The sequence below is a fragment of the Misgurnus anguillicaudatus genome, chromosome 16, assembly GCF_027580225.2.
Source record: "Misgurnus anguillicaudatus chromosome 16, ASM2758022v2, whole genome shotgun sequence".
In the NCBI taxonomy this organism is placed as follows: Eukaryota; Metazoa; Chordata; class Actinopteri; order Cypriniformes; family Cobitidae; genus Misgurnus; species Misgurnus anguillicaudatus.
In genome coordinates, this window is record NC_073352.2 from 21180087 (window position 1) to 21193432 (window position 13346).

Consider the following 13346-nt stretch of genomic DNA (forward strand, 5'->3'; position numbering starts at 1 on the left):
CAGATAACACACACACAGCATTCCTTCAGGTATGTGAACACACCTGCATTTAAAGATTAACTGAGAATGCGGATCTTCATCATTACACTGAACCTGCCTTTCCATCATCTATCGGGCTGTATATCAAACCTCTGTCATTTAGATCCTCGGATATCACACTGTGTGCTTGTGTGTAAGCATGTGTGTGTGTGGGAGAGTTAATCTGGTCTTATCTGTGTATTGCCAGTAGCTATCTGATAGCAGGATGTCTAGCTAATGGAGAGCACCACTCAGCTCTTTTACAAACACAAACCAATACACACACACCGAACACACACACACACAAGTCTGAAATGACCTCCTGAATTTCATCAGAGGGATACGAGGTTAAAGCTTTGTTTGTGAGTACAGAGAAACTAAAAGTGAGAAGGTAGAAATAGAGAGAGATACTCGGAGTCTCCGGCTGATTAATGTCCTACTTGGAGAGTGAGAGGGAAAAATGGACATGGAAAGGGAATATGGGATCATGAAGGACCATGGGGAGAGGAAGACATGGGCACCAGAGGAGAAGTGACCTGCCTCCCAGGTCTTTGGTGTGTTCTGTGAAAGTCACACACATTAACACACCAATGTCCAATGTGAAGGTGAAGCCACACAGTGTAACCATTTAAAAATGCATACTAGTCCCTTATGAGGTCATCGAGGGAGAACAAAGCGTTTAAACACTAATGGAGAATTTACAGCTATTATTCATCATTTACTAACCCTTACAAAGACCAGAGTAACCATATGCATAGTTACTATGGTACGTTTTGTAAGGTTTAATAAAAAAGCTGCCCATTCCATACGAATCATCACTTTCATTTCTTTTGATCAATTTTCATTTTAAAGGTGCAGTGTGTAATTTTTAGAAGAATATCTTGACATAAATGCAAAATATTATACGAAACTATATGATCAGGGGTGTAAAGACCTTTCATAATGCACTGTTATGTTTTTATTACCTGTGAGAATGAGATGTGTTTATCTACATACACTGAGGGTCCCCTTACATGGAAGTCGCCATTTTGTGCCGCCATGTTCCTACAGAAGCCCTTAACGACAAACTTTTTTTACTAAATTTTCTCGGACAATGACATGTTTGTCTGGTGGCGACTGACGTAGCTTTTCTATGCGCTTCAAAAGCAAGGGGTGAGCAGTGGGTTGAGACGTTGGTTGCAATGCGCAACCTCACCACTAGATGCTGCAAAAAATTACACGCTGCACCTTTAATTGATTGCAATGTTTAATCTATGAAAAAACACAAACATGCTGAATTGTTATTTTTTTCCCCAGCGCTGCTTCAGAAAGGGACAAACCCAACCGTAGGATTAAATTTGACCAGTAACAGCTTACATTTTACCCAACAATGGGTTAAAACAAACCATCATTTTGTATTGTACCAACCCAGCATACATTCATCCCTTTTTGTCCCAACGTTGGGTTAAAAATAACCCAGCATTGTTAAAGATGTACAGATACAGACATTTTGCTTACTCAGAAACCTTGTCAGATGATCGAGTATTTTTATTTTCACTTTCATTATTTTACCCACATCTCTGATGTCCTTCCATGAAAACCTCTTCCAGAGATAGAAATCATTTACACATGAAAACACATGAACATACCCACGCCACCCCATCTATTCTATACCGAGGGCCGTATATACCATCGGGAATAAATGACTCAATCGATGTCCTTCAAAGTGACACAGTAACTGACTGCTGCTCATCACTTTATCTATGTCTTTTTTACTCTTCTTTCATCTTTATTTTCCTCCCTCTTCATCAGAAAATGGGAAGAACTTGAGAAATGACATAGATTTGAGAATCACTGCACGTTAAGTGTACGCACCGGGCATGTTTTGAATGGCCCACACACAGATTTGACACGTTTTTAAGATATCAGCCCATAAATTTCCTATTTACAGATGTTTCTTCATATAAAGATGGGGTAGGAGGAAATATTTAACGTGTGAAAAATTACACGCTTCAGGTTTAGTGCACAATATTCCTATGGTTGACTAGGTGACATGTACACATAAATGTAGATCACCAGATGGCATTGTTACCGTGTCACTTATCACAGAAAGATGTCAAACAAATATGTATGTGTCATTTGAATGTTTATTTTACAGCCACAGATAAATGATTGTCATACGAAGCCGCAATTGCTCAATAGGTTGAAACATAAAGAAGAGAGATTAACCATTAAACCAGTATTATGTGGTGTAGTTTATAGGTGTCAGGTTTTCTGTGTGAGTTTGCTAGAGTTTTGCCTGAGGGCAGTGCTTCAACTGAGGAAAAACATACGGCTTAAGTACTCGAATGCATGTCTTTAAAAGATCCAATTGAACTTAATTTATGTGAAACGGATGATTTTGTTAGTCAATGTGAAGTGCTTGTGTTTCTATCAACCCACAACTGATTTCCAATACTTTCTTCCGGACCTGCATTAGTTTTTTTTTTCAGATTTCTTAGAGCGGAGTGGTTCAACTGGTTTTGTTTCAGGGTTCATACCAAACACAGTACCAAATGTGTTTATTGTAAACAAAGATGTGCAAAGCAATGGCCAAATATAATATTCGTGTAAGCTTTTTTCAAGTGAAAGGTGAATTTGACTGACCACACAGCTTTTGACATCAACACAAAAATACCAGAAGAACTTTCTTTTTTTTAAATGATAAAAACATGTTTACGGTATTTTGCTTTTGGGCTAATCACACCAACCGCGCTTAAAACGCTTGGAAACACACCAATTTTTTTTAAAAGGCAGTGTGTCACTCCTTTTTATATTGCTAAGCAACCACGAGTCAGCTGTCTTGTCAATCAAATATTGAAGCGTGAGCGCTCTTTTGTTGTTAACTGTCATATTAGCTGAAACTTTAAAAAGAGGACGCTTGCTTTGACCTTGTTTGAGGGTGAGAGGTGCACAAACACGCAGTAGAGAGTGAGCGAGTGAAGTCTGGTTCTTCAAAGCAACTGTAAATTTCCCTCACCACAACGTAAGGCCCGCCTCTCCCCTCATTCGATTGGACAATGGAAAGACGCAAAAGCACTTGCTTCGGCTGGCGGCAAAAAACGCATTTCTCAACTTTTCAAGCGGCAACGCGTGCGTCAGCCAATCAGATCGCCTTATGCAAATAACCTAGGCAGAGCTAGCCAGTTACGTTTATGGAAGACCGGAGCATGTGTAGCGGCCAATGTGATCACACGCTTACGCCCCGTGTGAATGCGCCGTAAGTCTGCACAGGTAGGCCTACCTTAAATTGCGACCCATTACTTTACTAAGTACTAGTTTACTAGATACTGCTTAATTTCTTTATAAAATTCTTATTATCACTGAATATGTGTAGTTATGACTGTATCTTTATATAATTACACTAGTCAACATTTGAAGTGCATCAAAAACATTCGTCAAAGTTGTCCTAAGACAAGAACGGGTAATGAGTATTGGTTTTAAGACAAGTTTTAGTAAAGGTTTTGATCCACTTCAAATGTTGACTAGTATATATTGACCAGATATAGATTTACACAGAATTTAAAATTTAGATTTTTTGTTAGAAATTTTAGGAGAGCGCATGTGTTTCAAAGGTGCAGTGTGTAATTTTTAGAAGGATCTCTTGACAGAAATGCAATATAATATACAAAACTATATTATCAAAGATGTATTAAGACCTTTCGTAATGAGCCGTTATGTGTTTATTACCTTAGAATGGGATGTTTTTATCTACATACACAGAGGGTCCCCTTACATGGAAGTCGCCATTTTGGGCCGCCATGTTTCTACAGAAGCCCTTAACGGACAATTTTTTTTACAAAGTTGTCTCTGATGATGACCTGTTTGTCCATTTGTGGCTACAGTAGCTTCTCTATGTGTTTCAAAAGCCAGGGGTGAGCAGTGGACTGAGCCGTTGGTTGCAATTCGCAACCTGACAACTAGATGGGGCTAAAATTTACACACTGCACCTTTAATTAGTGCTGGGCAAAGATTAATCGTGATTAATCGCATACAAAATAGAAGTTCATTCATGTATGTATTTAAGAAACATTTACATGTGTATATATATATAATATATATATAAATTAAAAAATCAGAAGTAAATATATGTATATGTGTGTGGTTAAATATACATAATAATTATACACAACTCATATATTATGCCAAAAATCACTTTTATTTTGTATGCGATTAATCGCGATTAATCTTTGCCCAGCACTAGTTTTAATACCAGTTCTCAGTTGGCCCCTGGATGGTTACGTGTGTGTGTACTTGCTGATGGGAAATACCCTTGACACTGTAACTTCCAGAGTAATCTAAACTGGACCGATAAGTGTGTGACTGGCATTCTGCTGTTGTGCGTCTGTAATATCTGAGCTTTGAGAGCCGATACGTTTGGTGCACTGAGGCAGTAAATTGAAAATATATTCACAGAGACTCTTGATGTTTTTAAAGTTGATTTGTTGTGTTGAAACGAGATTTGTGTATGTGTGCGAGTGTCACTCTACCTCAGTCAGTGTGTTAGCGTATCTGTCAAAGACCTCTGTTGCCATGGCAAACCGTCAGACCTGTCACTCTGCGTTGCTTTTAGCTGCTCCTCAAGTCATGTGAAAGGAATTCAGATGATACTACTGAATGTTTGCCATTGTGTTCGTGTTTAACCATATAAGCGAAACAAAACATTGTTTGATATTTGAGCGTGTGTGTGTGTTTTTATATAGAATTCCTTGATATTTATTCTTAGTCATCTATTTTTCTCCTCTGGTCTGACCACTCATTTCCATCTGAGTTATGTTTAGTAGGTCACAGTTCATTTCCATTAGAATTTACATAATGCCCATTTATTTTGCAAGGCAAACCGACTCCATCCGTGACAGTGACTAAACCGTGTATCTAAAGGCTTGTTAAAATAAGGTTCTGTGCATTTTTTCAAGCTTTGAAATCAAAGTTAACATGAAAAGCTGCAAAACAAAACCAAACCACAAGCAATCTGGCAGCGTCTCTATCGCTAAGACTCCAGCACCGTCTGAAATGTGCTTCGACTCTGATCCAGAGTGTTTGCCGAGCGTGTCTGTTTGAGTGCCTGTTAGAGGTTGTTAGTCTTAAGTCAGGTGATTGGGCAGCTGCTGTCTGCTTACATCTTATCTCTTTAATCCAGAGGCGGAGTATAAACCTGGGTTTCTGGCTTCTAGCCGAATAAGACACACACGCTAATGTAGCATTAAGAGGCAGTGTCGGAGAGGCCGTGGAGAGGAAGTGTGCGTGGAGAGGGAGGGTGCGATCGAGGGTGTAGTGTTGTATTCCTGGTCCTCGGGGGAGGATGTATCTGCTGAAAGCATCCAAGAGTGCAAATCAGTCTCCACTCAGTTAGAAATGATGAAGGGATAAATATCTGGGAGTTTTGACAAAGTGATTCTGCCTATATGAGGAGAAACCATATTGGCGGGAGCAGCAAAGACTTTTACCGTGAGGTGTTTTTCTTCAGTACATACTGTATAGGTTGATATATACACAGTACTTTACTAAAATCTTAAAGGGACACTCCACTTTTTTGAAAATATGTTAATTTTCCAGCTCCCCTAGAGTTAAACATTTGATTTTTGCTGGCGGCATCTCGCAACAAATGAGAGTGACGTATTCGGCGGCAAAAGTTTCATCCCCGCCAGCGGGACGCACCTATAGCCGACAGCTTGGGGCTGGCGGCATATAGAAGCCATGCAGATATTTTTTGCTATCTGGGAGGGATGCTACAACTTCTTGAAATGCATATCATAAACAGGATTACCAGTGATCTGACTTTGGACAGAGTGCAGCTCTCTGTACGTGCGCGATAGTGAGGGAGGCGCAACGATGCAGCGGGTTTAACTTATATTTTAAACAAAAGGATAGTTTGCATCAGCTTGCATGATTCATGAAACGCATAAAACTGAACAAATACATAAGGATTACTACTTTAGTTTATGTTCAGACTTCGGACAGATGCGAGCACGTGCACGTGAGACAGAGAGAAGCGCAGCTGCTTATTATACTGGATTTATTTCAGATGCTATGAGTCCAAGACATGCGCATTAAGTCCATGTGCATTAAGTCCATGTTAGAGATGCGCGGATGGACTATTATTTCATCCGCAACCGCATAACAAAACTCATCATCCGTCCACCATCCATGCGCACCACCGTTTCTGACCAGTTTTCAAAACTGCACCCGCCCGCCATCCGCTGACTGGGCGATGCAAGGCGCTGCTGATGACAGCCGCGAGACTAGAAACCTCTTGAATATCAGCAGTGAACTCCGTCTTCGATCGGCGCAAAGGGACAAAAATAAATAAATAAATAAATAGCCTAAATTAAACGCACGAATTACATAGCCTGCACTGGTGTCATCCTGATTTACCACGTTGTAAAACTTATTCCAGGCAACCCTTTCTGACATTCTATTTCCTTTGTTTTTAATTCTCATTTTTTGAGTTTGCCACGTTCCTCCTTGGCCAGCGTTGATAAGAGCTGTCAAAATGCGTCCTCATTTCTCCGCGCTGTTAATGATAGAACGAATGTATCCTTAACAGCCGAGGCTATCCCAAACAATTAAAAGCCTTAAATAAATAAAAGTGTGTATTTATTAGAAAACTTTTTCTTGTCACTGTTTTAGTATTATAAGTTATGTTTTGTGTTAATATTATTCTGTTTATGTTGCGTATATTTCTAGGTTGATTATTTGATATGCTGTTGAATAGATTAATCTACATCAATGTGTCATATGTTCTAAAATAAATTAATATTTTTCTGCTTACACATTTATTTTAATAAGTCAGAAATGTCTCCGCTGTTTTCTGCTGACAGGCGCGGTGGGCGCTACTGGGGGCGTGTGCAGCAGGTGATGCAAATTTTGGGTCCTCAGAAGGCTAGACCGTCTCATTTCAGTTCTCTTCTTGAACTTCTGAGGCTGCCAGTATGAAAGACAGAGATGTCGCATGCTTAGAAGGACAGAGCTAATAACTAGCAGTCGATCCGGCACCCGCCCGAATTTAATTAAAATATTATTTTTCATCACGTCATCCGCCCGATCCATGTAACTGCCAACCGCGCATAGTCCATGTGCGTGCAAGAAGAAATCCTCTCTAGACAAGCTCTCGCTTTAAGTGAAGCCCACAAACCCCTATGCGAGTTGTGCAATGTGCATGTTAATGTTAAAGTATTATAATGATAATAATAAATAATGGCATATAATTTTTGTCTAAATTATATGCCATATAAAAAATATGTAAAAATCGAGAATCGGATCGAATCGTGACCTTAGAATCGAAAATATAATCGAATCGAGGATTTGGAGAATCGTGACACCCCTACTAATATCTGTATCGGCATCGGCCCGAAAAAACGCATATCGGTCGGGCTCTACTTAGTACACGATGTAACTACAGAAAAGTCAGGTTTTAAATATGAAAAATATTGAAAGTCTTTGGCTATTTTTTAGCGTGATGCTAATGGTCTAATCCGATTTAATGGATTGTGCTAAGCTATGCTAAAAGTGGTACAGCCAGACCCGGAGATCATCTGTATGGTCTCCAAAACGGTAAAAATTAGATGTTTAACTCTAGGGGAGCTGGAAAATGAGCATATTTTCAAAAAAAGTGGAGTGCCCCTTTAAGAAATCATGCCACCATTAGATTTGTTTTTTCAATGGTAAAATGACTATATATAATTATTTAGAGGCACATAAAAATACTGATTTTTTCCCCCCTGTATTTTCTGTTTGTATCAAAGAGACTGAAAAATAAATATGGATGATCATTAAAACTTTGCTAAAAGCTGATGGTGGCCTTTGCACAGTACTGTATACATGTGTACATAAATTATATACTGTACATATATGGATGCATTTATTTATTGTTTTAGGCATAGTTAATTATTATGTGTGCTTGTTTTTTACACACCACACTTGCTTGATGTCCTGTAGACCCTACCCAATTTTCCACACAAACACAATGAGGGAAACAACTAGGAATTGCCTAATATAATTAAAAATAACATATAATTGTGAATCGCACAAAGGGACATCTATTAAGAAAAGTGAACCTGGTCGACTTTTATTGCACGTTTTATTGACTTTAAAAATCAGTCAAGCGCCACCACGACCCCATGAATCTCACTCTCCAGACATTATGCTTTAACTTATCTGCTAATCGCACTCCACTCCCTCCCGTTCGGCTCACCGGCACCTCCATCCCTCATAGTCACAAAAACCCCTCCTACTTTCCTCTACCTGCTCTCTCTCGTCTCTTGATGTACATCTCACTGATGCTCTTAACAGGTATCAAAGCTTTCCTGCAGTCTGAGGGCCAAAGCTGGTACTTGAATCCCACAGGTGCATTTTCCCAGCTAACCAATCCCGTCCTCAGGCATACCTGTCATTCCTTACATAACTCAACCCTGGCACCTGCCCTCTAGCTTGAAACGGATGGAGGGAGAGGGAACAGCAGCACATAGGAGGTAGGCAGGTTAGTAGTGGGATCTGGTTTTGTTTGCAACTGAGTGCCGTCTTAGCTGGGGGCTAAAATAGCTGAAGTACACCAAGAGAAGGAACAAAGGAGCTTTGACAGAAACTATAGCGAAAGAACTCACTCTCTCCCTCACACACACTTGAAACCTCGTCTGTATTCTGTTCAAGACCCCCCCCCCTTACTTGCTTCTGTTTGAGAATGAGAAACAGGTCTCATCATAGCGGCACATCCACTGTATCATCTCTGCATGCGGTGAACGTGTTTTTGTGTGAGAGTATGGATTATAGTCTTACATAGTAGCCATTCACTGTCTTATCATCCTCGCAGAGAGAGAGAGAGAAAACTAATGAGGAACAGAACACAATGAAACACAAACACAGATACAGATACACACTTCCAATAAGCTCAGGGCTGCTCATCTGGTATTATTCACCTCCGCTCTTTATTGAACCGAGAGGACAATGGGGTAGTGTGTGTGCATCCATCCACATGCACTCGCCAGAGTCCCTGTGCTCTCCTACACTCTGCTGTTTATCAACCTAAGGGGATGGCCAGTGTTAGCAGTAGATACGGCATGAAGCTAAAACTATTCCTCCCCCTGAATAGAAGTGTTGTGCTTTACACAAACGGGCACTGTGTGGTTTATCTTCATCTTATCTGCAGCAAAGAAGTAGAGCCACGTGTTAAAGGTGCTCCTGATGTTTGGCTAAAATGTAGCTCTGTTCCAAAACTTAAGCCCTTTTCACACCGAGATTACCGAAAATGTATTGTATTGTTTGATTTCTGGTTGATTTACACTATTAATGATTTTCCGGAATCTGTGCGTGCATTTACACACATACCCAGTTTGCTAATTATCCTTGATTTCAGTGCGGATAGTGACAAGCTCCCTGATCTCTGCTTCAGTCCAGTTTGGCGACATTTTTTCGCCTTGAATGTTGATCTGCGTTTAAATCTCTGTGTCGAAGAACCATAATTTCTTGTTTTGATGACATGCACATCCTTACTGCGGGACTGTTTCTACATCTTGTTCACACAGAATGCTTTCCGTGAATGGTAATGTTACTAGGTCCGCTTTACCGGAGCGATCCCAGAACATTTACCAACATCTGCCAATTTTATGGAAATGTTCTGGGACCAAAGTGCTGTTGGAATAAGGTATTAGAGAGCTGCCTACACATCATTTTTGCCACACACTCCCCCTACTGAATAATCCAGCTAAGACCAGCATAAGTTGGTGAGCTGGTTTTAGCTGGTCTCCCAGCTTGGTTTTAGCTGGTATTGCTGGTGTAGCAAGCTGATCTAGCTGTGTTTTGGTCACTTTTTAAACTGGTCTGTGTTTTGGTCACTTTTTAAGCTGGACTTAGTTGGTCATGCTGAAAGACCAGCTGACCCACCAGCTTGACCAGCTTTGCCAGGCTGGGAGGACCAGCTTAGACCAGCTACTGCCACCTTAACTGTCCCACAGGCATTACATATTTAAAACAATAATTTCGTAGTCTAAACCTACACCAATCTTGACAAACTGTTGGAAATCTCTAAGAATGTAGTTTTTATATTTCAACACCATTTTGAAAAAAAAAATGATGTAGTATGAGTTATTTTCTAAAATGTCGCAGGCAAACAGGTGGGCCCAAGGTGTTATTAAAGAGTAACTAAACCCTAAACCAACTTTTTTTAGTTAATGATCTGTAAAAATGATGCTTTATTAGTGCTGTTCATTTATTTTAGTAAGTTTTTTGACATTTGTAGTATTGAAACACTTTATATCCAATATATGGTATAAAAACGTCTGAGTGCTGCCCTCCTCAGGTTGAACGGTGGCTATTGCAGTTGAATTTTCCTATTGGATGTTGGGTCCAAAAAATAAGTTGTGACGTACGCAGTTTCAAGCTCACCACGCCCTTGTTACGATCTTACCACACAATTGGTACAAGCTTAGTTAGTCCCCTCTCTCATGTGGGATCTGCCCACTTTTCTTGCATTTTTCAAATATTGCCAGTGGGTGGAGTCAGGTTCTGACCAGGGGTTTAGTTACACTTTAAATATTTATTTGTAAATATCCTAGTAACCTGAAATAACCTTGACAAACTATATATTGTTGGAAAGCTCTGGGAACGTAGTTTTCATATTTCAAGTCAATTTGATGATAAAATCTGTATAGTGACAGTCATTTTGTTAAATGTCACTCACCCCATAGGAATATATAGGAATGATTATATATTTATAACACTAATACCATATAAACTTAAAACAATCTTGACAAACTATATATTGCTGGAAATCTCTAGGAATGTAGTTTTCATATTTATAGGCCATTTGATGATAGAAATTTTGTAGCGACAGTCATTTTGTTAATTGTCACTGACCCCGTAGGAGTACATATGAATTCGTATATATTCATAATTCTTATATTCTTCAAAATGAATCTTTAAATTTTTAAAAATCTTGACAAACTATATATTGTTGGAAAGCTCTAAGAATGTAGTTTTCATATTTCAAAACCTTTTTGCATTAAAAACAATGCAGAGACAGTAATTTATTAACTTGTGACAAGATAAGGCAACTAACCGTTGACACCTAGTGGCCTTGGTTGGTAAAACCACTTAAAGCGTGACAGAAACTTCATTTTTCGTTATTTTAACTTGATATTTGGTTCAGAACTAGTTGAGACCTGTATCAGCTACCCGCTTATGCTTGTCTTTGCTGATTTTTTCAATAGGGCCTGTAGCTCAACAGGCATGGTGCTACTGTAGCAATGCCAAGGTCATGGGTTCGGTTTTCAAAGAATGCATATACTAATGAAAAGTATATCTTGAAGTGTTTGCCAAATGCCTCAATGTAATGTAAAAGTATAGGATAGAGCAAAAGTGTTAGACAGTTAAGGCTTTCTGCCTCCTTTGAGACTTTCAGTGGAAACTCCACTAAGAGCCATTCACTATTACATCAGATGCACTTAAGGATGTGCTAATTACTTTCAGCTTTCTCTTTCCATTCATTAAATGTCAACCTGCAACATGCATGCAATAAAGGCGATGCATTCCCATTAATGGCCTTTAAAACATAATTTCTTTCAGTTTGCGGAGTGGAAATTTCCATTCGCCCATCCTAAATCTTGCATGCCATGTTACAGCATAGATGTAGTTGAGATAGTTGAGAAAAATCTCAATTAAGCTCTGTGTTGTTGTTTGATTAAAGCAATAGACTACTTAAACCATCACTTTTTGGTTGTGAAGTGAATTTAACTCGTTCAAATTTCCTGTGAAACCAGAATAAACGGTGTGAGGTAATAAAGTGAAAATTTGATGTGATGTGGAAACACACGTGAGTATCACCTATTTTAACAACTTTAAAAGTAGCTCAGTCAGTACTCCCAGAGACATCTGTTTAACAAAAAAATCACCTTATTTGCTTTACAGCATGGTCATTATTAGCATTACAAATTATTTTTGCAGTAGCATAAATTTTGTGACCTGACCTAAACATTTCATTTAACAAACGTGAAAGCGTTGCAGTCAGAGCAGAACAGTTATTATCTGAACAAGGTTTATTACTGTAGATCTGAAAGGAAGGAGTTAATCAGTAAAGATGCTTGTGTGCTGATATCAAGGTCATCTTGGCCATTTTTTATAACACATTCTTCTAAAGTCCTTTGCTGTCGCCCACCAGATAGGCTGGGAATGAGACAAACGCTCTCTGTTATTTCTTCTCGAGTTTGTTCGCTCGCCCTGTGATGCGACTTATGCAGGTGCGAGCAGCTTTTGGTGTTCAGAGGCCGGTGTTGCTCAAGAAGATGTTTATCTTATAAAAATAAACAAAACCAACACTGCCGTTTAGCACTCAAACTCTTTGTGGAGGTGAAATGGATGAAAGAGAGAAATGAAGTGGTTTTGTTTCTCTCTGTTAAATCGAAAGCATAACACGATGGAGAGATATTGAAAGTCAGAAAATGAAAAGAGAAATGTGCTAGACGAACATCTCTGTATTATTGATAACGGTGAGTAGAGTTGTACTTGTTTTTCATTCCCCCTCCGCCTTCCCCCTTCTATCTCTCTCTCTCGTTCCGTTTCTCTGAAGGTTTGTGGTTTGTGATTGGTATGTCGAGAGGTAGATGTGCCTTGGAGAGCTGGGTGGCTGTCAGTGGTCTCTGACTGGCTCCAAATGCCAATTTGCGAGCTGTCTCATTCCATCTTGACGAAATGTCCCATTCTCTCCTCTGCGCTTCTGGGGGACGGGGTGGGGTGTGAAGTGAGGTTCTCCTGTGGGAGAGCTGTGGCTTCTATCATCCTTATCAAACCTGGCTTCTGCAGTCACACTGGATTTAGCTAACACTTGCTTAATACACTCTTCACTGAGCCTTAGGTGTGTGCGCGAGTGTGTATTTAGGTCTGGATGTGTGTATTACTCTGGGATGCACTGAGAGTCTGTGCCAAGGGATTTAGTCTTGCGAGGGGATGCATATATATGCAGACGTAGGGGAAATAACGTATGCGTAATTGGGCGGTTGTGGATCTTCATAATGATGAACTTGAGAGCTACTGAGAACCCAGTTTTCCTATATTGCAATTATTTTGTTGATCAACACAGTTACCCTCACGATTGGCCTAGATTTTTACATGAGATGCTTATCTAGTGCTGTTTTGGGAGTTTTTAGTGTTTAAGTTGCTTATGTGGTTGCTAAGGTGATTGGTGATTGCTTGCTAGCCCAAGTTGAAAGAGCCCAAGTTTCTATTATACACAACTAAGCACAAATATGTGAGCTATAAACTGATGTTTTATGACTTTAGGTTAGTTCGTACTGTGATCTTACATCTATGCACTCTTTTTG

General features: G+C 39.6%; 1 protein-coding gene across 6 annotated transcripts in view; it reads left to right on the forward strand.

Moving 5' to 3' along the window:
* pcdh1b (protocadherin 1b) overlaps positions 1 to 13346 on the forward strand; it is a 188809-nt gene that overhangs the window by 115428 nt on the left and 60035 nt on the right. The gene's annotated exons all lie outside the window — the stretch shown is intronic.